Source organism: Sturnira hondurensis, unplaced genomic scaffold, assembly GCF_014824575.4.
Source record: "Sturnira hondurensis isolate 20B ecotype Veracruz unplaced genomic scaffold, ASM1482457v3 Scaffold0022201, whole genome shotgun sequence".
Classification (NCBI taxonomy): domain Eukaryota; kingdom Metazoa; phylum Chordata; class Mammalia; order Chiroptera; family Phyllostomidae; genus Sturnira; species Sturnira hondurensis.
This window is the reverse complement of record NW_028094832.1, coordinates 5,262,233-5,282,971: the sequence shown is the minus strand read 5'-3', so window position 1 is coordinate 5,282,971 and position 20,739 is coordinate 5,262,233. Positions and strand designations below refer to the sequence as shown.

The following is a 20,739-nucleotide window of genomic DNA, read 5'->3' as shown; positions in this document are numbered from 1 at the left end:
TATTTAAAAAAATCCTCATTTGGGCTAATGGACAAGGCCAGGTGAACAGATAAATCCCCAAGGGACTGCTGATCATGCAAGACATACACAGCGTGAGAAGAGCTTACCCATTTCATATGAAATGTTTCCTTACCCAAATAAGTATTTGGTTTAACTGAGAAAATGTACTCATCTCTATGGGTTATGTCCATGATGACAGGCTCAAGAACTAGTCACATGGCCAGTAAAATATAATTATGGTCACATTTAAACAATGATTGTGACCATTACCACTATTAATCACTACCATCACAATCACTACCAATTACTGAGTTCCCCACTACCTTCCAGGAACTTAATCCTTATATAATTTTATGAATGAAGTAGCATCCTAATTTAATTCAAAGAAAGAATTATTTTAACACAGTGACCCGAGTGTGCTGACTTCACCAAAGCCTTCCAGAACTCCCAGTGTGATAAGCCAGGAGGAGGCCAGCCGCACCCGGTGCCCAGGCCATGTCTGTCCTCAGGCGGCACAGACAGAACCGTCTCCTAAACATAATTTAAACCAGGTCCTGCCAACCAGGCAAGCACAACACTGTAGGGTACTTCGGGAATAATTGTAGAAGCCAACCTTGTGAGCAGATGGAAAATAAAATGTGGCAGACAAAGCCACCTAAGTTAGTGGCTCAAAGTATTAATTTTCATCTTCGAACATCTATTATAGCTATTGAAGAAATTAAGGCTTTGCTTTTGAAACTCTTTTTAACATTTCTCTTCCTGATGGGTTTTTCATCTAACTGCCTGATGTCCCTTTAATTATCCACAAAAGTTTCCAAATGGCACCACGTGCCCATAACAATGAAAATTATTGGTCACAGATGAATCTGTGACCCAAGGGTCATGAACCTTACAGGCAAAATGAAAAGCTATCCGGGGTTTCCACACTTGGTTTTTCTCTACTCACTGAATGCTCAGAGGCTGCACTAACAAATCAAGTTCCAGGACAATAGCTTCAAGGGAGATTATTTTAGACAAAATGAAGGCAGTTGTCATTGGCATTGTGTAAACAATGCAACTGTCTCCCTGGAAAAGCATCTGACCTCATCATGTCTTAACATGTCCACAGGTAAAGCAGATACTATTAGTTTAGTTTCGAAGTCTGCTCCCCACATGATTAGACACTTTCCTCTCTTATTCATTATATTTCACTGGGTTTTGAAGTAGCTCCAGTTTATTCAGAGGAAAATCAAGCTGCACAATTTAGAAATGTAGATAAAATGTAGTATTTCAGAAGCTCAAATCCTGTGATTTAGGAATACAATTTTTCCCCCAAATTTTCTGTTACTCTGTAAAGGGTTAATTAAAACATGAGTTTGCCTGGATTTTTAAAAAATTACCAAACCTTCAAATCAGTATCATTTCGACTTCTGATGCCAACAATCTGTTTGACGGAGCAGGTTTTACTCTCCTGACATTTTCACAGCAGCCAAGGCCCTGTTCACACTAAATACTGCATTGGCAGCACTGATGATTTTCCAAAAGCCTGAACCCCTCCTGGTTCGCAGTTTTCTCCCTCAAGAGCCTTCTGCAGAAACAGTGCAATAAGGCAGTTGAATTGAGACAGTCCTGAAGATATCTATTCCTATCAGAGAAACAAAGATTTCTGTAAAATGTTACTGGTTTAAAATAAAAAGAGTTACCGACTTAGTCACTTTACCTTACATTTGACTGATATAACACAGCACGATCACATACAAACATCTCACTGTGAGTGAAATCTGACAGTTTCACGTTACCTCAAATATTAAAAGCAAATAATCATTCAAAGAGTAAACAGAGAGATCTGGTTCCAAACTACGAATGACAACATTTTGTAATCTCACCCTTTGAAACAGGAAGTTTCCAGAAATATGGAGAAACTTAAAAACATGTTTATTTAGACAGCATCCCAGACTCCTTTCACAGGTTTTGAGGGCCTCAAATTATTACTGTCGACTTTTTACATAAAGCTTAATAACTTGTTTGAGAGATCTTTCCAATAATTCTAAAGCCAAACCACAGAGAAAACACTTGATTCAACTTACCCAACTGCTGAATGTTAAAAAACCGGTAAGAGTGTTCCAATCAAATCAATTCACTTAATTTTTCAAGTAGATCTGATTACTATCGTCTTTCAAAAAAAATCAAAGACTCCACCTAATGAAGAAAACAACAAAAAATATTTAAATCAGAGCAGCATTTTATGATTTATACATTAGTAACACAGAAGTCAAATCAAATCACTGTTGTAGCTCCTCCCAGCCACTATGCCACTTAGAACTACAAAACAACAAAAGCATCTGCCAACTACATTACGTTTTTCAGTTTGGGGTAAAATGAACGCTCAAGCATACAGAACACCATAAACTAGCACAACAGTATGAGAGCAGAAGAGTTTATTTTCAGTGCTGATTGGTACATGGAAATGATGACTGTGAAATATCAGTTAGGATTCATAAAATTAGGCATGAGGGAAGGATACAGATGACTGTTTTGGAATTCGACTGGTTGACTCTTATTAATTTATTAATGCAATAAAAATGTGTAACTTGTAGTTTCTTAAAGCTGTTAAGGTCGACGAACTAATACCCAGATACATCATTTTGAGAGAACTCACTAAGATGAATTTTCAAGTCATTCTTAAAATGTTACACTTTGTCTCTCACAGAAAAAGTTCTCTAAAGGCCCATAAACAGCTTAACTATGACTTATAAATAATATCAGTTAATTTTATTCACTTTACTAGTAGGTACACCTTTTCTGAAGCCCAAATATAAAATTATTATATAAATATAATAAATTATAAAATCTATAAAATCTGTTTTATAAATTACAAAAAATTATAAAATCTAAGTTCCCTAAGAAAGGCTGAGAGAAAGCAAGTTACATCTCAATTGGTGAGATCCCAAAACAAATTAGAATGCTGGGGGGTTGACCAGAAGAATGAGACAAAAAATTGGATGGCCTCCAGCTACCATATATTGCCATATATAATGCACCCTGGTGTATAACACGCAGCCATGCTCTGTGTGCACGGCACACAGCAAAATACAGTACTCCTGAGTCAGGTGCCCCCAGGGTGGAGTTAGTATTGTAAAGTCCCAGAACGTGAAATACAACCACATCCAAGTGAAAGTACAAAAACCTATTCTGACACCATAAATACGCGATTTTTAGTAAACAATTGGAAATTGGCCACTCCCCCAGTCCCACTCCTAGAAAAACTCCTTGATAATTATCTCAGTTAAAAAAGAAAGGATGAGATAGATTTGCTATCCACCATTGGAAGGGAGATGCTCAAACACCAAGCTAAACAAAATTATTCTTAACAATGAAGACACAACAGCAATTATTGCACAAACCGAGTAGAAACCCAGGGTAGTCAGGGGAACTAGGTTTCCACTTCTAAGACAACCTATGTCCAGATTCCTGTGTGACTGCAATTCAAGAAATAGTTAGCTAGGAAACTCATTTGTATATGGTCTCAAAAGATTTATTTACTCAATGGCAGTCTTTGTTATTATTTTATGGTTCTTGCCATAAATAGGACAAGACAAATGTCAAATGGTTTGGATTTATTTTAAACTGTACTCTTTCAACAAATACAAGCACCTAAACGATGAACTGCAAAATGACACAAAATGATATAGTCATTTTTCACATTTGAACATCTAGAGCTGTGAATTTTTTTTTATTTTTCCAGGTCCTTCATGAAAGAATTAGGAAGCCTCTTTCAAATCATATTTGGTAGCTATATTCATAACATCATCTCTGAATTCTTTCCATGATAGTTTTGTGTTATTATACTATTTACTGACTTATGTTTACATAAGTCACTTTCCAAGAAAAAGTAATGGGGGTTTCATGGTGCAGAATGAACTTGAATATTCTTAAGAATCCTTTCTCACTAAAGGGAACCCTTGTGAATGATTGGGGACATTGTAAATTGGTACAGCCACTATGGATAACAATATGGAGGTTCCTCAAAAAATTAAAAATTAGAACTATCATATGACCCAGCAATTCCACTTCTGAGTATTTGTATACAAAATCTAACACTAATTTGAAAAGATATATGCATCCCAATGTCCACTGCAGCATGATTTACAAACAGCCAAAATATGAAAGCCAACTAGGTATCCATTAATAGATGAGTAAACAAAGAAGATATGATATACACACAATGGAATATCACTCAACTATAAAAAAGAATGAAATCTTGCCATTTTCAACAACATGGATGAAACTCAAGGGTATCATGCCAAGTGAAATAAGTCAGACAGGGAAAGACAAATACTGCATGATTTCACATCTATGCAGAATCTAATATACAAAATAAACAAAACAGGAACAAACTCGTAGGTACAGAGAACAAGAACGAACTGATGGTTGGCAGAGAGGAAGGGGGTCAGGGGACTGGGCAAAAATGGTGAAAAGGATTAAGAAGTACAAACTTTCAGTTATAAATACAGTCATGGGAATGTAAAGTATAGCATTGGGAGCATAACGATATTGTAATAACTATGTATGTGTCAGGTGGGTACTAGACTTATCATGGTAATCACTTCGTAAGGTATATAAATGTCTAATCACTGTGTCATACATCTGTAGTGGGCATATAATGCCAGCTACAATGAAAAACTAACTTCTAAAAAATTCTTTCTCACTAATTTTTCAATGTATAATATGAAATCAACTAGTACCAAAGTATACATCCACAATTCCTCTTTCTGTCTGTTTATTTCTTAGGTTAAGTATGATTTCCTTTGAAAAATATGTAGTTCTTACTTCATAAAAGGACTTAAATTACTTGAGCATGGCCAGTCACTGAGTATTTTAAAAGGCTGTTCACCTGTAACATAGCAAATATGCTCTAGTTTCAATCTAACTATGGTTATCTGAGTGGCCAGTGATTTCAAACTGCCTAGAAATTTTTCACTGGTGATACGTCACCCTATATAACACTTCCAATGCAGGAAGTACAAAATATGTTAGTCTCCTGTTTGGCTGATCCCATTAAATGACTGCCCCTAATTAGCCCAAGTAACAGGTCAGTTACTTGTTGAACAGGTAAGCTTCATGTGTACAAACATCAATACGACATTCTCTAGAAATGTTCATTTACTTAGAAGTGAACAGTGACAGCTGAGATGCAATCACAGGTTCCTTTCAATTTTTACATGACACAGCAGTGCAACCCCTAAAATAATTTTATAACCTGATTAAAGCAGTTGAGTCTGAACCTCCTTACCTTCCATTTATTTTCATTGCCTGCCTCACCACACTGAGAACAAAACCAGACAAAACAAAAACTGCACTTCAGTCAATTTCTTCTTTCTTAACTGCACTTATTTTGCTGTGTATAATGTTCACCCACTATTTTGGCCCAAACATTCAGGAAAAAATATTTTGTTTTAACTTTTTGACTCAATTTTTGTATATTTATTTTTAGAAACAAAACCAATGATCATATTCCAGGGTATTATTTTGCATATGGATATCATTATTGCTTTCTAGAGTTACACTTTTAATGCATAAGCATTAATAAAAGAATTAAAAACGTATAGACACAGAATTAGTACTACCCATCTATAATGCGCATCCTTATTGTTCCCTCCAAAATGTGGGCAAAAAGAGCACAGTATACACAGCGAAATATGATATATCTGAACTTTGCATTTCAGTCAGTTACATGGTGTAAACAATGGAGTAATTTATCATTAGGTAATATTTGATAATGCTGTCACTAATGGGTCTATTTCAGTAATTTGCATACAATAAATCAGATGTGCCTACGATGTTAGACTTGAATAGCTGAATGGGTGACCCCGTGCAGCACCCAGGAGCCACGCTTCCTCAGTTGACCTGGACACCCTGGGAGCACTTCAGCTATATGTGCTGTTGTGACAGTGAACACAGTAAATCAGCTCTTTCCGGAGCACTTTATGGCAGCATATTTTAATGTATCCACAGCCCTAGACTCATCCTTCCTGACCACCAAATACTCTCCCTTTATTGACTAGGAGACTGGTGCCCAGAGGGTCACAGTCACTTGCCTGGAATCATGCAACTAGAAGGCAGATTTCCCTACTATTGCACTATTTTCCCCTTTACATCACAGTGTCTTTGCCTCCTGTAGGCAAAAGCTCAATTACATTTAGCCAGAGTTTATAGAGCACCAAGGATGTAAAACATGCTTCTCAGTTTAAAATGGGAGAGAAATAAGTGCAAAGTGAATGAGAATAGACCCACAAATATTACAGGCTCCATAACATCCTCTTCATCACGGTTCTAATCAACTCTCTTATTTGCAAACCAAGTTGAAAAAACTGGCCAAGGAGAATAAGGAGACTGAAAATACCTTCAGACGGACACATCTGAAAAATATGCCAAGATGTGGCATATTTTTTATAGATTTTATTTATTTATCTTTAGAGGGGAAGGGAAGGAGAGAAGGAGAGAAATATCAATGTATGGTTGCCTCTTGTGAGTCCCCTGCTGGGAACTGGCCTGCAACCCAGGCATGTGCCCTGACTGGGAATCAAACCTCAATCGTGTGGTTCGCAGGCCCGCGCTCAATCCACTGAGCTACACCAGCCAGGGTCAAGATGTGGCATATTTTGACAGAACTACATAACATTTGGACAGCAACACTAATGGCCAGAGTTAGTACAGCTGTCTTATTTAGTAATTTATATTAATCATCCTTAGAAGTACACAATAACATTGAAGACATTTTTCAACCAGAAAAACACCCTTATTCCCACCACCGAATCACAATTATTTTCACTTTTTAAAACATTAATCTAGTATTTATTCACCCCAGGTAAGCATATTTTCACATAGATATCCTTCTAATACACATGTAATTATGCATTCTCATATTTTTACTAAACATTTCATGAAAACATTCTATATATCCATGTAATTCATATAGCTCTCATTTTTCTGGCCATATAATATTCCACAGATTTAGCATGCTTAGTCTTTTCCTTAATTACTCCTACATGTGAGAACATTTCAGATGTTCTCAATTATTTTTAACACTAGAGATATGTTTTCTTCCTTAAAACATCAAGAGAAATATACTCAATATATCAAATGATATAAATATTTACTGACTTCAAGTTTATAGCCAAATGAATGTCAAGAGATTGAAATTACCTATAAAGCCACCAGCAATATATGAGCATTCAACTTTCACCAAACTTCCTTACACTATACGTGATTAAATTTTGGGTGATTTATTTCACGTAAAATGGCATTCCGGGGCTGCTTTTTTATTTTAATGGTAACCATAATTACACTCCTATTTTAAAATAATTTTGACTTTTATATTAAGTAAAATTATCTATTCATATAATTTGACTATATTAAGGTTCTATTTTTTTCTTATGAACTTCAATGGGTTTTTAATATAATGCATATATTGATTTTTCTACAAATTCTTCTGCAAGTGTATTTTTAGATATTTAACCATTTAATATATCTGGTATGTATTTGGGTCCACAGTGTGAGGTACATATTTAAATATTTCAGACAAATCCCAAGTTACCCACAATACTATTCGCCAACCATAATACACAATGTTATAACATTTTATGTGCATACTATATTGTAATGGGCCCATTTCGGGATTCTCCATGACGTTACATTGGCCTGCGTATTTGAAATGGACTATTTATTCAGGCAGTATGCTGTAACTGGCATCGTCTGGCACAGTTTTCAGCAGTTTAATCACAATTGTTTGATGGTATGTTTGAATCCTCCGTGAGGCCAGCTTCGATATCTTACTCTCATTTTTCAAATATCACTTAATATAGGGTTGTCCAAGAAATCTGTTACATTTTTCCCCAAAAGTGCAAAACACATTTTTCATTTTCACCACTATCTTTATTGATTTGAATATCCTGAGTCTATCAGCTATCTCCTGCTATTGGCTTCTAGTGGGCAGAAGCCAGGGTGTTACTAAACATCCTCCGATGCAAGAGGCAGCCCCACAACAAAGAATTATTGGGGTAAAATGTCAATAGTACCAAGAAAATTCGTAAACCACTTTTGACAGTTTTGGTCACAACATCTTCTATACACTTCATAAGTGTTTTTTTTGTTTTGTTTTTTTTTTGCATTTCAGTTGCATCTTTACCTTTCTTGAAATAATACAGCATAATATGTCAAAATGTTGCATATTTTCCTCCATCTTCAATCCTAAAATGACTACACAAAAGTTCACCAATTTTGATACTTTTAAAAAAATGCATGTTGATATGACAGCTGTCACAATACAATCTTACAAAACCGTTTCGAATGAAGTTAAAGACAACTAAGCACTACGAGAGCCATCATATAAAAAAAAAGTAAACAACATTTTGGCCACCCCAGTATTTCCTTGCGTTAACTTCCATGCTCATGACATTCTCACACATTTTCCTCAGATTATATTATTTGACTAAGTGTATTATTTGAGGTCCACATTCAGTTGTACCCCTCAAAAATTCCCATTAGGAATCTGAATGAAATTGCATTGACCACACATAGAAGCACCTCATCAATATTTTGTTTTCCCATGTTAAAAAAATAGTATATTATAATGCATCTCTACATGTACCATAGTTTAACTATTTGATAAACATTTATGTTCTACAAGTCTCTCGGTTCTGTGTCTTTCCTCATTTCCATTTAATTTGCTTAAAAATACTGCACTCCTCAAGTCCAGCAACTACATTGTGGTAACTCCTCACAAGGGCCCCTGAATCCTTTACACGCAGGTGAACAACGATGAGATAGAAGACACGTATTTTAAGTCCTGTGTAAAATAAAACATCTCAATTGCCTCAACAAACGTGAAATTAAACTATGTAAATGGCACAACCACAAAATAATATCCCATGCGACCAATTTAATTTTCTTACTATATTTACAAGACAGAGCCCTGAGTTCATTTAAAACATAGCTACATGGCAGAAGTTACCTAACAGCCTCCCCTTGTCCCTCCATCCCAACCAGTGTCTCTTATTTCTGCTATTTGTGAAGTGGTTTTGGACCCAAAGAAACAGAAAAACTAACAGAGAAATGTTAATGACTAAAAATTATAACAATATGCTGTAAACTAAAATTCGACTGAGACCAGCCTGCCTATTGTTGTCCATGTTAATTACAACCACATGTTATCTTCCTTGATTTAAAAATCCTAGGTACCCTCAAGGAATCTTATTTGTACAAAACCTGTGCTGTCAGGAAGCCTTCCAGAAACTGCAGTGAAAGGGGAAGACAAACACAAGGGTTGGGGAGGGGCAGGAGTTTCTGTGCACCGTTGGGCGAATGAGGACAAAGCTGTTTTCCGCCCACACTTTGGAAGTCACACTGTGTGCCAAGTTGAGTGAAAGCATGAGTGATGTGCTTCTCCACTTTCCCGAAGAAAGAAACGCAGAAAAAAAATGTGGCAAGTATTTAATCTAAGCCTTGTTTCCTGAAAATCTGCAAGTTGCCCACAAATTTTCTTTCCCAGAGTTCAAAATAGCAAGCTGAGTGGGTGTAAGCACTTCATGTGAAGAATAAAAAAAAAAGGTAACTAAGGAAAAGGAAATCATACTTTTTGCTCCTCATGTTGAGAATTTTAAGAAGCCTTTAGAGGGAATTTAATGATCCTGGATCTGGTGGTTGTTTTGAATCAGAATACAAATACAGTCCTGATGATTTAAACGAGACCCTCTGGCCACTTTAAAACCTTTTCTTAGCCTTTTCTATGTTAGGACTAAATTTACAACCTCACTGTTGGAGTTCGAGCTGCAGGGTCCCTAAGCCACAGCGGATTCCCTAAGTCACTACTATACAACACGGCTCGGAGCGGAGCTTCGTGGGGGCCTCTACCCCTCCCAGGAAAAGAGACTTTTCCCAACAGGGCTATGAGAACTTTGCATATGGGTCACCAGAGGAGCTTGTTAAAAGGTTGATTACGATTCTGCACGTCTGGTTTGGGGTCCAGGCTGTTAAAGCTCCCAGGCGATGCTGATGCATTGGCCTGAAGTCCACATTTTAGGAAGCAAGGCTCTAGTCTGTAAAAATGGTTTACTAAGAGCCAGACAACAAAAATGACAGCCCACCAATCAGGACTTTTGCAAAGTACCTATCACTGTGCTTGTTGTTATAAGAGATGAGCCAACGCATAAAAATTATTTTAAAAATTTAAGTGTCAAATGCTAAACTGTGTGGTAATGATTCTAACTATACTGGGAACTGGGAACAGGAAATGTTCAGTAGGAGCTAGAACAGTGACAAATGACTTCAGAGAGGTCAGACTAAATCAGACCCCAGGCTGTGGGGAAGGTGAGCAGGGCCCAGAAAAGTCAATTCCAGGCCAGAAGGAGGGCCTGGGTTCCAGTGAGAGAAAACTACAGCGCACCTGCTTTGTGGCGGTAGATAACATCAAGTGAAATTTTTAACCAGAATTCACTTTTAACCAGGTGAAGGAAAGTTCTGACCTTGGTTAAAGTCTGCAGGTTTGGGAATTATAATACTGCTCCAGGTCACTAGGGGAATGGGTAGTCTTGCCTCAGTCTTATGCAAATTCTCCCCATCGACAAGAGCCTTCTTTAGTGACATTTTGGGTATAAGCCTAGTAGCACAGAATTACCTTATTTGGGTATTAGGCATATATATGCCTTTGATAAACATGTCTTTAATGATTAAGAATTTTAACAGCATTAGACTATAACTTTTCACTACAATGGAATTAATAATCTTCCGTTAGTGTTTTAATTTTACTTTTAAACTAAAAACAAACACTTTTGTCTCCTCTGAGATACTTTTGGATGGCACACACCTACACAACACCCTTGGCTCCAACATCTTTCTCCCCTTTTCTCCCACACTGGCTGACAATGAGAAGAAAACACATCCAGACACAGAATGAAATTATTAATGAATTATGCCCTAGATTTTTTAAAATCTCTTTAATTTTTCTGTCAGTCCACAATGTATTGGGTATATTGCCCAACGGGCTCAACAGAAACAAAACAGGATTGCCAAGGTCAACATAAATATGCAAATTCAACCTCCAAACTTTTTTTACTGAAGAAAATTACAGGAGAGGAGGGTACCTGTGAGCTGCAGGAGGGAAGGAACACAGTTGAGAGAGAAATAGCACACCGTAGCTTCCCAGGTCAGGTCAACAGCTCACTGAGTTCCAGTGACATCTCCAGCACTGGCAACTTCAGAGCCTATTGTACGCAGTAAGAAGTGAGAGATGGGATTCTTGCAAATATTACATTTGCATGTTAGCATGAAGTGCCATGACTATCAGCCACCGTCCCTTCCACGGTGCTATACTACAGAAGTTCCCACTGTTTGCTGGAAGACAGAGTTTCAGCAGCAGGTTATGGCAAACCTCTGCAGTTTCCAAGCATCTAGACTTGAATGTTATAAAATACCTGCATCACTAGGGCTGTGTTAAATCAGGCCCTACCTAGTATTTAGGATGCTCCTATGTAGTTACCTACACCCCCAATAGATCACACACAGGACATACGGCTCCCACTCATCAAAGACAAGAAAAAGATACAACATGAGGATGCTAAATAGTTACCAGTGAATGGCTGCAAAGCACTAAATAGAATGCAAACAGGCATGACTTAAAAAGACCCATGGAGCTTGTTTTCTACCAATCGCTTCCCCTTTCTATTCTGAACCCTTTCAGGTGACCTCCCCTAACTAGGTCATAGGATCCTGCAGGCTGTACTCCCTAATTGACTGCAAAAAAGATCTTTTTCATGCTAGACTGACAAACATTGAAGTGTGCTCACTAGAGAATTTACTTTATGGAACCAAACAAACAAACAAATAAAAAACCTTTGGACAATATAAAACTTACTACAAAGAAATCAAGTATGGTTTGTTATTGAATTTTACTAGAATAAACTCCCCCTCTCTGAGCTATGCCATTACTAAGCCTATTAAGATACAGTGCAAGGTACTATGCCATCTAAACCAGAACAAAATGTGGTCTGCTTTCAGTCCGCCAAGACAATTTGAATTAAACTGGCCCTTCTGAAGACAGCTCGCCAATGGGAAACACCCCACCGCACCCCCATTCTGGCCTGAGTTGGCCTTTCAGGGCATAAGGCATTGTCCCTTTTCTGTCTTCCCCAGTATTAATCATTATAATCCTCTGTGTTTATTGTGTCCACCTGCTTTTAGAATTACCTACAGATATCACCAGAAGTTGTAAGAGTTAAATTGGCAACAGCACAGATGTCTAACTACCAGTCTGGAACCGTGGTGGAGATAGGTTCAGTTAAGGAAGGTTTCTGAGCCAGAATTCTTTTCCTCGCTGCCCAGCCTGCCAGGCCTAGATCAAATGAAGGTCGATGCAATGTCCCCAGAGGAAGCTGTTCCGCTCGCTGGGTCATTCCCCTGAGCCCCACCAAGAAGGCCCTGCAGACTGACAGCTGACCTGGCAGAGCTGGTGTCTCCCCCCAGGCAGAGGGGCCCTCCCCCGGATGACAGGCACTGAGAGCGCGCAAAGCAGAGCTGAACAGCTGCAGGCAGCCACTTGTGGCTGACACCAAGGCAGGCTCCCTCAGCCACCGAGTGTTAGAAACCTCTGACCATGACTTGGGCTGTCAAAATGTATAGTGCGAGACAGGACATCCCTCCTGGCATTCTGGTGGGTGAAGCCTAGGCCAGGGCAACAACAGCCTGGCCCGAGGACAGCCTGCTCCTCACATCAAAGCCGGCGGCCCTGGGAGGCTGGCCAGCCGCCAAAGAGGCAGAGAGCAGCAGGGGAGTGTGTTGCCTTAGGACAATAGCAAACTGGGACGTGGAAGAGTCTGTGAATTCCAAGCACTGGGGAGGTCTGCTCAGAGATTTCACCCTCTCCTGTCAGGGCTCTGATTTAATTTCCTTTGAAGAAGAGAAAAAAAAGAACAAAAAAAGCGAGAGAGAGAGAGAAGAAAAGAATATATATTCCCAAACCTTCTGTCTGCAAAAGCAGACACCACGATGCAAGTTACTGCCCTCTGGCCCTTTTCTGCTCACAGCCAACTGTCTAAAACAGTAGAGCCAAGTGAGAGGTGATGCTCTCTGTTCATCTAAACGGGGCACTGAGTCTAAGGGGTAATTAAGATCATTTAAATGCAAACATCACTGTTCCATTGCTAATATCCTCCCAGAAATTTTCATCAGTCCTGTTTAATCCGAGAAGCACCGCACGTTAATTATAACCGGACAGTTCATATATTTGACAGGACACAGTATACAGTCCCATTCCGGGTAACAAGAACTGAAGATGAGCCACCAAACTGTCAGTCTCCGTGATGACTCAGCTCTCAGACGCGCCCAACAGGTTCTACCCAGCAAAGGGTATCCACTTGCTCAACGGAAATGGAGGTGATCAGGAACCACCTTCTACCCTCCTCATTCCATCTTACAGCTTTTTGCATGAAAACATACAGAAGATAAACTAAGGAGGGGAAATCTGTAAGAGTAAAAAAAAAAACTATCACTCTCCATGCCGTGGTCTTAAAATGTGATTCCTAAGAACCAGGATAAGCGCCGTCACTGCCCTCAAGTCCTTTCAGGGAGGCAAGCATCAAAGGAGAGCACAGTCCTGCAGTGAGTGGGGGCGCCTGGGAGCCATCAGGAGAACCCCCGCTACAGACCCTCCATGGCACAGACAGAGCCTTGTGGGCTTTCCTTTCAGAGGAAATGAGTATGAGTTGAGGTCATTCAACTCTAAGTCACCCTGTACATCAGGGTTATCCTGCTAGCAGCTCGTGCTCCACTGAGGCACGGGGTTTTCCTGAGCCCAGCCTGCCATCTATGGCGGCCCGCCGGGGCTGGACCGACCTCCAACCCCTGGCTAATCCAGTGTGGAGAGGGCCAAGGTACAGAGTTTTACTTGACTGCATAAAATGTAGAGCTATTTTCAGCTTCTGAGTCATCGGTCTGGCTTTTTCACCAGTCCTAAAGCCATATTACAACCCTGTAAAAATATCTTTTCTATTCAATGTCAGTTATTTTAACCTAAGCCAAAAGTTAAAAGAATCATGTGAAGTTTCAAAGAGGTGAAACCATGAAATGTAAGGGAAAAAAAGACCAAAAGAGTTTTACAAATATTTTCAATTTAAAACAGACACCCTTCTAATGGTGGTGAGCCAGGCGCTACATTTTCACCAGTTATCTTCAAAATCTTTAAAAAACCCTGAACAATTAACACTTAGCAGGACTTCAGTGAAGGAGGATACACGTCAATTTTGTTGCAGTCACACTCCTGAGGCTTTTGAAGAGAAACATTCAAAACTGGAAATTCTTTTAAAAACCTGCTGATACTGAAAGAAACTTAGCTATTTCAGTAATAACTCCACTGGGATCGGTGCTGGATATTATAAAAACAGGATGTTTTGTTCGTTGTTCCTCATGAAGACTACCAAACCAGCCTAAGACCACAAAACAATAAACTACAGACCTATGTGAAGTTTGCAAGTCTTTAAAAAGCGAGATAAAATTTTTATTCGTGCATGTAAAATCTCTGTTCTCTGGAAACGTCACTTGTTTTCAGGAACGCCAAAAGGGAAACAGTTGTGGGACTCTCCTGTGATGGCCCAGCACCATAGCGCGGGGAACTTGACCTTCAATATAGGGCCACGGCATGCAAGTGTTCATTGCTAAGACTTCTTATTTTAAAAATTAACGTGAATTAACCCACAGTAACTAGATACCTGTTCCATTTAGTTAGAAGTTAACCCCAACAACACAAGGATTCTAATAACAAACCTTTTCCAATGTTCCTTCAATGAAACGTGAGGAAGCTACTGGCACCCGAGGATGAGCCTCATGTTAGTGGATTCAGAGGTAATTCTAAGTAGGTAAGACTAGCACAGCTAGAAAGACAGTCTCATCTGGCTGGGTGGGGGGAGGATAGAGCAGAAATGAAATCATAATTCTATTCACTACTTTCTGCCTAAGGAAATGGAAGCATATATATTATCCTCTTAGCCTGACCCACATAACCCCATTTGGGAATGCAGAATAATAAATCGGAGAAAGTGTATCTAGGAAATAATCGCACCTAAATATTCTCCCAAGCAAATAGTTCAGCTCTGCCCTGCCATCAGGTACTTTATTGGAATAGCTGGAAAAGTCACCCAAAAGACTGCACCCGCTACCACGTTTCCATGAATGTGTCTCCACTCAAACCACGTGCAAGCACCAGATCAACCACGAGTCTAGGAAGGACACGGAAGTTTCTCTTCCCTTCTGACATCCTAGGGGCTACATCTAACCAATAAGGCTGATGGTTTCATGTTTTACAAAACTATGAATAATATCTTTTTAATGCCTCACCACTTACAAACTTTTCTGCCTGGTGAAATAAAAAATTTTGCCTCCTCTCTCAGGGACTATCATTTGCTATTTCTGTTAACATTCAACAAACATCTCCTAAGCACTCATCACACGCCGGGCTCTGTGCTGCATCCGAAGGTATACAAATGTGATTCTGACCTCAACAAACACCTGGTTTGCCAGGTGGATGGAAAGTGCTAGAGTAGGGGTTACAGTTGGTCCCATGGGAGAGCGAGGATTAGGCGTCAAGGAAGGGCTAAGGGTGGAGACATTTGACATGGACCTGGAGGAATCTGCTGAAGCTTGTCAGGCAGACAAGGAAAAAACCAAATTCAGAAGGAAAAAAACAGTATATTTGGTTTTGTCATAAACTAGGTTTAAAATACCTTAGAAACATTCAAGGAGAAATGTCCACACAGACAGTTGGATATATGGCTGTGATCCCGCAAAAAATATGGAGCTGAAAATCCAGTTTGGGAGACCATGATCTTCACCGTATCTATGTGATACTTAAAACCATTTGGGAAGTTACAGAAGGAAAGGCCTAAGGGCTACACTTTGGGGAGAGCCACAAAGCCAGAGGGGTATGTCAAGGGGCTGAGAACAGAGGTGGGGTGCCAGTCACAGCACCAGAAAGCCAAGAAGAGAAAAAATTAAATGATATACAGTGTCAAGCACTGAACTCAACAACTGGACAAATAAGTGAAAGACCTACAAGATGTCACTGAATTTTAAAGTTTACTGGTCTTTCTTTCTTAAGCAGATGGTCAAAATGGTGATGCAGCTGACAGTTGATGTAGGAGCTGGAAAAGCCATTAGGATTTAGTTTGAGTTTGTTTGTTTGCTTGTTTGTTTCCTTTTTAAAATGGAAGATATTTGAGCATGTTTCAATTTAGGCCACAGTAGAGAGACATTATTTGACTGTGTTAATTTGACTTAACTGAGTTCAAGTATAATTTCACATTCTCAACAGTTAACTAATCACTAATATCGACTTATTGATTTGGGGGCCCAAAAGGAATCAGAAAGAAACCACACAAAACTGGAAAAACCTTAGAAGGAAAACTCTAAAAGGCAAAGGTCAACTTCAATCAGAACATTTTCAAGGTCAACAAAACTTTCCAGAACATCCATTTCAACTCTTATTTTTTTTAACAGAGCTTAATCAATACAATAATAAGAACTTCCATCAGGAAGCATCAAACCCAAATTTAAATTGCACAAGATGAAATTGCTTGTGACAAAGAGGCTGCACAAACCACCCTGTTTCAGAAACTCTGAAACATTTTATCCAGCCTAACCCTGGCAAACACATGACCAGTGAGTAAGGACACCAGGGCAATTTCTGAAGAGCAACCCTTAAAGAATGAATCCCCTGGCCTCTCACATTCTCAGCACCCACTGACTAATACATCCTGCTCAGGCCTGGGTCATGCCCCAGAGTGGTTCTCACCCCGAGAGTGACAACATGACAAGGAAATACTCGAACTGAAAAGAGTAAGCAAGAAATTATACCAAGTGAAAGACGTTCGTTTCACAGTGTGACAGTCTGAGTCATATGATTATAACTGAAACCCTGGTTTTATTCCTATAATGAAAAAGTCAGGAAAAAAGGCTTCTTTCGAGCTTAGAAAATGTCTTATAAAATCAGTTTCTGGGTAACAACAAATACCAAAAAAAAGCATTTTCTTATTTCTTTGACAAGTTTACTTCATCGATTTCCAACCCCTTTCGGTATGTTTTAAATAAGAGGCGAGGAAAAAAATCACCAAGAGGAAGCATCTCTATCAGCCCTGAAGGAAGGCCTGGTTGTAGGATTTGGCTTCTGGCGATCGGAGCCAACCTGCCTCAGTCTGGCGAGACTTCGGGTCGTGGCCTTTTACCTGTACACACACATACACACACCACGCACGATCTCATTTTGTTGTGAGATGGAGCAGATCGTTTTGGCAGAGGAGACTGTTGAGACTGCTCTGATTGCCACAGAAAGGAAACTTTTGGGGTTTGCTACTCAAAATGAGTAAGAAAATGAAAGTTCTGGAAACAGTAATGGAGTTTGCAACAATCATTGCATGGAATGATAAAAATAATCAACATTTACCCAGTCCCTGTGTTCCAACAATATGCTAAGTGATTTATGTATATTTTCTCATTAAATCTTTTATGAGGCAGGTACTATTATGGACTGTCTTACAGAGGCCTTGAGGCCCCAAGAGTTTAAGGAACGTGTCCATGGCCTCATCATCAGGGCTAAAAATGTTTTTCTTTCTTTCTTTCTTTTTTTTTAATCCAGTGGGCTTGACTCTTGAAAACATAATATTGGCAACAGAAAAAGATTCTCGGGTTGAAGAAATCCAAGAGCCCTGCAGTTACATGCACTCAATGTTCAGTCCCATTCATGGTTTTACTCTGGCAAATGGACCACCAGTGCCAAACCAAAGGAAGTTTGATGTACCGAACCATCCCTGATTACTCACTGTCTGCGCTGGTGTGACGGAACCACAGGGTAACAGAGCTGCAGGGGGGGCAGCCAGGTCTGTGCTGAACAGTGATGGAAAGCTTTCACTCTCAGAAATGAGGGTCATTCCTCTAAATTTGGCAAATCAGAACCTTTCCTACACAGCTCAAGAATATTCTTTTACCCGCAACACTGCCCTAATTTACTCTGGCACTGAAAAGTGTTTATCACGATAAAGGAAGACCAAAACGGATGGGTTTGGAGGACTCTGTGCGTCCGTGTTCCACTAGATTAATTTTGGAGGGCATGCCATGCTTTCCCTCTCTGGAAAATACAGCACTTCTTTGTTCTTCAGTAAAAGCCATACGTTCCCCCAAATTTCCCTACATGATAATTCTCTTACATTTTGTTTTTTGCTTCATTATTGGAAGACATTTCTATTTTTCTACCCCCAAAGCATTATGCTTTTCTTTTCTAATCTTTATTTACTGATTTGAGAGAGAGAGAGAGAGAAACTGATTTTGTTGTTCTACTTGTTTATGCATTTATTGGTTGATTCTTGTATGTGCCCCAACTGGGGATTATCGAGCCCATGACCTTGGCATTATCAGGACAATGCTCTAACTGACTGAGCAACCCAGTCAGGGCCTACGTTTATCTTTTTAATTTTAAAGATTTTATTCATTTTTAGAGAGAGAGGAAAGGAGGGGTAAGGAGAAGGAGAGAAAGATCAATCGGTTGCCTCTTGTAAGCGCCCAAATGAGGGACCAAACCCACCACCCAGGCATGTGCCCTGACTAGGAATCCAACCGGCAACGTTTCACTTTGAAGGCAGGACAATACTCAACTAACTGAGCCACACCAGTCAGGGCCTTATGCTTTTCTTATTAAATATTCATAGTGAGCCTTTTTTCCCCTTTCATTTGTTCAATTATTCATTCAGAAAACAACAATTGTGTATTTCCAGAGCCACAGTTCTGGTCCGCATGGAACTAGGAGCTAGTAAAGGGCAGACATTGAAAACAGACTGTTACTATGTAGAAAGGCATGCTATGTAATCAGAAAGCTGTGTAATCGTATTTTAGAAAAGCAACTCTTTAAAGGTACACAGCCTTAAATTTGGAAGCTAAGCATCCATCCGGTGATGATCTGAAGCCTCAAATTTAGAGATGATTTTAAAAGACACATGTTAACAAAACAAAGTGGCAAGCAGAATATAGCCAGAGATATTGAAATGAATGACAACAACCTGACAGTAACCAGAGGGGAGTGGGAAGGAGGACGACAGGGGAAAGCAGGGAAAGGGACGTGAATGGACAGGTACGAGGGGCCGATGGACGGAACCAAGGCGGGCTGGGGCGGAAGGTGGGAGGTGGGCACGGGTAGGGCGGGGGAAGTGGTGGTGGGAAGATGGCGGAGACTGTGTTAAAAAAATAAAATAAAATGGATTTTTCAAAAAAGACACACGTTAAATCCACCACAATTGTACTTTCTTTCAACACTGCTAGATGTCCTAGAGTACCCTGAATCCAATTTAAAAAGCATCAGTATGGACGTTCTAGAAACTTCCTCAAAGTTCCTGGTGATCACTCTCGTATTCTAGATTGCACAGATTTATCTCTCAGTCTAACACAGCAATTTGTGCAACTTGATATATTTAGAGGAAAAGGGAAAAAACCAAAATTATCAGAATTGTAACACCCTTTCAAGTCTTGGAGTAGCAGTCTTTCCAATTGTATGTGTCAGTCTAAAATGACAAACATTCCCATCTGTGACAAACCTAACGTAAACATTTGTTATCTGATGTGGAAACAAAGAAAAAGGTATTTCTGTTCTTTCCATTAACCTAAATTCTCCTTAGTTTAACCGCATCCTTGTATAGTATGTATCTTTTTTCTTACTCTTTCTAGAACCTGCTAAAATGACCATTCTTTTCTTATTGGTTTCCCTCATCTGGCATCGCAATCTACAGATTAAGGTGTTCTGGTTTTCCCTTTATGCAGACTTAGGACATTTGGCACAGATTACACACAAGAGTTCCCTATCCAAACGGAACCCAAGCAGACAGCAGATGATTCTATTCTTCATAGCTGGTCCAGCTCGTCTGCCCTCCAGGTTTGGGACTTGGGGGTGACAGAGTACGATCCCAAAGGAAAGGGGAATCAAAGCTGCCTCCTTGGGGGTCTCCTTGTGGATTCAGTGAAGAACTCACTTGGAACAGCTACACCCTGGACAATTATTACACTTCGTCTTCCAGCCTACCAAAGAGGCTCCTACTTAAAACAAGACATATGCCTCAGGCTACTATTTGAAATTTGGAATGTGTCCCTCTAGAACCAGAGTCACAAACAGGGAATGGCATCCCAGATTAGTCAAAGGCAAGGCAACAAGGTTACTATAGAGCCTAGTCACTTCATATACAGCATCGCTTCTGTTTGAAAAAATAGTCCCGCCGAAGACCCGCTGAAGTTCATAGGGTATGAAACTGTTCCTCGCCTTTTCCTACAGGGGCCATGAAAGCCTAGGCAGAACTCGAAGCAGTAAATAATAAAGAACAGCACAACATGTTATCCCAGGGCAGAGCGCTGGGCCAGGGCCTCAGCAGGAAGAACCTCAGAGGCTCTAGGCTTTTGCAAAAGCAGCAGCAGTGGGTCAGTCACTGGTAGCAACAGAGGAAGCCGAAATGTGGAAAAGAAGAGACGGTACATAAAATAAGTGAATCAGAAGCTAGGGCAGTCATGAAAGGGGAGTGTCCTAACATTAAGGGCAAGAGGAAGAGAAAGGGAATTCCTGCCACAAGCCAGCAGGGGAAATCCCCCGGTTTGGGTTTCTATTCACTCTGTCACTGACCAGGAATGTTCATTACTGAACCATTCTATCCTGACTCTCTTATTCTGGCTCCTTAAAGTCAAGCTTTG

General features: G+C 39.7%; 1 protein-coding gene across 3 annotated transcripts in view; it reads right to left on the bottom strand.

The window, feature by feature from the left end:
- HIVEP2 (HIVEP zinc finger 2) overlaps positions 1–20,739 on the bottom strand; it is a 182,688-nt gene that overhangs the window by 77,912 nt on the left and 84,037 nt on the right. For all 3 annotated transcript variants that reach the window (XM_037034756.1, XM_037034757.1, XM_037034758.1), the window contains exon 3: positions 2,067–2,178. The gene's annotated coding sequence lies outside the window, so the exon portion shown is untranslated. The remainder of the gene's footprint in view (positions 1–2,066; positions 2,179–20,739) is intronic.